This window comes from Hylobates moloch, unplaced genomic scaffold (assembly GCF_009828535.3).
Source record: "Hylobates moloch isolate HMO894 unplaced genomic scaffold, HMol_V3 SCAFFOLD_6, whole genome shotgun sequence".
Lineage (NCBI taxonomy): Eukaryota > Metazoa > Chordata > Mammalia > Primates > Hylobatidae > Hylobates > Hylobates moloch.
Window position 1 is genome coordinate 73,840,856 of NW_026652281.1, and position 4,561 is coordinate 73,845,416.

Here is a 4,561-nt window from a genome sequence, read left to right on the forward strand (position 1 = left end):
AAGCTTCTGCCGAGCCCGACTTGGGCTTTTTGGGTTCCTGTCTGAGGATGACAGCATAGTAAGCACAGGTTTTAGTACCAGAAAGAGCATCAAAAATTAAAAAAAAAAAAGAACTCTTAAAATAATTGGATGTCTCGATGAAGTATCAATAAATCTATAATGGGAAAAATAGAGTTTAGTTGGTTATATTTTATGATTTAGTACTGTTTCCATTTAATTAGAGGTAGTGGTGATCACCATAATCTTTAAAGTTTAAGGTCACAAAACTTCTTTATCTAGCCCTGCTCTCCACAGAAACTTCGCCCCCTATCATCTTGGTATCAGTTATCAGTTGTAAGTACCAAGACATCAGTGTGTAAATACAACCATGTATAGATCATAATATGCACACGTAGGACTGGCAGAGAAGAAAAGCATCACAAGCCTGAGGTGGATGGGATTGAATGGGCTCATCAGAACCAACATGGCCACCGCAGTGTGTGTCCCACTCTGCTGAACAAGGTGGGCAGTTTGGGAAGGAGCTAAAAAAAAAATGTATGCTCCTCTCTGCTAGGCTGAATTGTATGTGTGTACATAATTTTTGAAAGATCAATAATAATCCTATGTCTGTTTAATGCTTGACAGTGTGAAAGAGCTTTCATCTATGTGATCTTATTTAATTCTTACAGCTACTCTTAAATAGGGTTTATTACTCTCCTTTTATAGATGACGAAAACTGGGGCTTTGTCTCATTCCAAAGAGCAGAGGAGGGTGGGGGTTTCTGCTCTACAGCTGGGGGAATTTGGAGGAGCACCGCCTAAGCCCCCACTGGCCTAAACACAACACGTGATAACTTCTAGTCTTCTACACCCTGGCCATCCCAAGACTTGCGGTTGAACTCTGGAATTGGTCTCGTTCTCTCAGAGCCGCAAACCTCGGACCATTTGAAGCTGGCAGTCCTGGGGCTTCCTTTCCTCTCGATAACATGCTCACATCCAAACTCACTTCCTTCCTCTCTTTCTTCTCCTTGCTAATCCTGGGAAATCTGTTCTTCAAGCAGGGAAAACAATCTCACACTGCTCACATTATTTTCTAGATCTTTTGACTAGTGCCAAACCTACTTTTGAAAACCCAAAAGCCAAGAATCAATTTCTTTGTTTTCTGGATTTCTCCAACTCATCTATTTCCTAACACTCTGGAAGCAGAATGTGTAAACCCTGGGCATGGGGACAACATGGATCGCTATGTCAAGAAAGCTTTTTTCCTTTCAAGCATCTTTATCCAATGGAAAAGGAGGTGGCATCCCCACCCAACAGGAAAACTGAATCACTGTAAGAATTTTTGAGACTGCCCAGACCACTAGCCTCCATGAGGTTCTGAAAGGGCAAATAGGAGGTTCCAGCTTACTTGGAGACGCTAAGGAGAAGCATCACAAATGCAGAAAACAGAATTGTCACAGTGGGCAGCCCAAGGTGACATAGTCGATCTGAAGGGAATTATCAAGACAAACTCATAAGCTTTCCATTATGGGTGCTGAAGCTATTCCCAATTGTAAACCCAATGCCAGGCATCTAAAACATCCTCAAGTCTCACTCATCTTGAAAATATCTTCCCAGCAGGGTGAAGCGGCTCACACCTGTAATCCCAACATTTGGAGAGGCTAAGGCTGGAGGATTGCTTGAGGTCGGGAGTTCAAAACCACCCTGCGCGATTTGGTGAGAACCCTGCCTCTACATAAAAAAAAAATTTTTTTAATTAGCCAGATGTGGTGGCACCCAGGAGGCTGAGGCAGGAGAATCACTTGAGTCCAGGAGTTTGAATCTGCAGTAAGCTATGATTGCACCACTACACTCCAGCCTGGGCAACAGGGCGAGACCCCATCTTTAAAATAAAAAAATCCTCCTTTGATTCCCCCATTTCCCCTCCCACAACTGTTCCTTTTGCTCCTCCTTTTCAAAATCAAATTTTGTGATGAATTGACCATACTTATATTTCCATTTCTTCTCCTCAACCCATTCCAAAATGGCTTTAAGATCATCAATGATCTTGTCCATAAATCTTAATAGATATTTTTCCCTCTTTATTTTGCCAATCCTCTTAGCTGTGTTCAACATAGTTGACCGCCCCCTCCTTCTTGATCCACTCTTCTTGGTCTCTATGAAACCACACCTGTTTTCCACATATATCGCTGGCCAGTCCTTTCCTGTCTCTTTCGCGTCTCTTTCACTGGCTTTTCTTCCACTGCCCTCCCTTTAAGATGATGTCTCTGGGGTCTCTGTCTTGGCCCCTCTTCTCCCTCTGTGGGCTCTTTCTGGGTGAGTTCATCCCTTCCCATGGCCTCAGTCTCTAATACCTCCCAAATCTGTATCATTTCCTTGGAGTGCTCTCTTGACCTCCAGAAATCTATGTCCAACCTCCTACTCAACACCATATCCCACAAGAATCTCCAACTCAATGAAAATCAAACTGAAGTCATCATCTCCCACAAACCTGCTTTCCATCTATCCTGTGTTCCCTCCCAGGAGAGGAGAGGCACCACCAGCCATCCAATGACCCAAGCCCAAATCCTGGGCGTCACTTTTGACGTGATCCTCTTCTTCTCGACATGCTCATCGGGAGCTTTCTTTTCTTTCTTTCTTTCTTTCTTTTTTTTTTTTTTTTGAGACAGAGTTTCACTCAATCGCCCAGGCTGGAGTGCAGTGGTGCAATCTCGGCTTACTGCAAGCTCCGCCTCCCAGGTTCAAGCAATTCTCCTGTCTCAGCCTCCCAAGTAGCTGGGATTACAGGCGCACACCACCACGCCCAGCTAAATTTTGTATTTTTGGTAGAGACGGGGTTTCACTGTGTTGGCCAGGCTGGTCTCAAACTCCTAACCTCAGGTGACCCACCCGCCTCAGCCTCCCAAAGTGCTGGAATTACAGGTGTGAGCCACCGCGCCCAACCAGTGAACTTTCTAAATTCCATATTGGAACATGCCACTCTCTAGCTCAAAAGCCTTCCATGGTTTCCCATTGCCCTTGGGAAGGGACCAAGTTCAAAGCCTTAACTCGGCATTCATGGCCCTCTTTGCCTATCTCTTCGCCTCACCTGTTGCCAATACTCCACCTCCACTCTCTGTGCAGCTGCCCTGAATTGCCTTCACAGCGTCTCAGCCTTACCAGGCTCTTTAGGAGTTCCCTCTTGGAAATCCCCTCCCGTGCCTTCACTTGGCTAATCTCAATTTCAGGCCCCAGCTAAATGTCACTTCCTTGCTTCTCAGGGGCCAGGTTAGCATGCTGTACTGCCTAACACTCCTCACAGGTGTAATTAATTAAAATGACAATGTCTGCAAAGTCGATGGGTTCAAAAACATGCCTGCCTTGTACACCACCACAGCCTCCGGATGAGCACGGTTTCTGGCACATAGTAGGCCCTTCATAAACAGTTCAACAACTGTTTATAAATGAAGGCCCCTAAATCAAGCCTGAAAACCAAGTAAGAGGTGAATCAATGAAGCAGAGACCTCAAGGTTGGCACCCTCACGTAGGGCCAGACCCCTACTACTCCAGGGTCACCTGACAACAGAGGTTTATGGGGTCCCTGGAACCCTCTAAAGTACACGGAGCAGGCCAGAAAGGGACCCCCCTCCCTAACTCAGGTCATGATTACAACCACCCCCAACTAACCCCAGGAAGACCCAGACAGGCTGTTGGGAACTTTTCAAGCTAGCTCAGACGGTTCCCCCTGGAAATGGGGAGACGTGTTTTGTTTTTTTGTTTTGTTTTGAGGGAGCTGAATGGGTAGGTGAAAGAGAGGTTTGTGTATTGGGCTAGACAGGGAAAGAGCCTGCACTGCAGTTTCTGCCTTTTCTCTTCCCTTCCCCCTTCCATTAAAAAAATCCATTATAAGTAATCTAAAGCTTTAAAAAAGAAAGACATCAAGAAGGAGAAAAAAGAAAGAGAAGTTGGGAAAGGACTACATAAACGGATGGAAAAAAGTGAAGGAGAAAAAAGAAAGAGAAGTTGGGAAAGGACTACATAAACGGATGGAAAAAAAAGTGAGACCCTCTGGGCTGTGGCAGCGGTGGGATTCGAACCCACGCCATCGAAATGACTGCAGCCTAAATCCAGCGCCTTAGACCACTCGGCCACGCTACCTCCCGTTTGTAAAGGCTTCTATGCAAATATATTAGTGTGATGACGCAAGCGCCCCCGCCCTCAAAGTTTGCGCATGCTCAATATGGAACCGGTGTCTCCTGCGTTGCTCAGGGAGCCTTGGAATCACAGTGCTCTCGCGATCAGCAGCAGTAAACACACTGGGAACGCACTATTAAAATGAAGAGTGAGTAAATATCAAACATTAATTTTTTAATATTAAATCCTCACATGTATGTTTGGATTTGATTTTGAGTTTTCCTTGGGCGTGATCCTGCCTACAGCCACGTAGGGGCGCTCACGCGCTGCCGCTTCCCGGTGGGCCGGGATCTTGCGTGGAGCCCCAGTTTGTACGTTGGGTCCCCAAGGTGCGGACGCTCTGTCCAGTTCAAGGCGCCTCTGTAGCCCTGCGTGGCCTCATGCCCTAGCCCTTGCCCTCGCGATGTAAG

At 46.1% G+C, this 4,561-nt stretch overlaps 1 non-coding gene across 1 annotated transcript; it reads right to left on the reverse strand.

Moving 5' to 3' along the window:
- Positions 1 to 4,033: 4,033 nt before the first annotated feature.
- TRNAL-UAG (transfer RNA leucine (anticodon UAG)) lies at positions 4,034 to 4,115 on the reverse strand. The gene has a single exon. It is a non-coding gene; the product is annotated as a tRNA-Leu (tRNA).
- Positions 4,116 to 4,561: the final 446 nt, after the last annotated feature.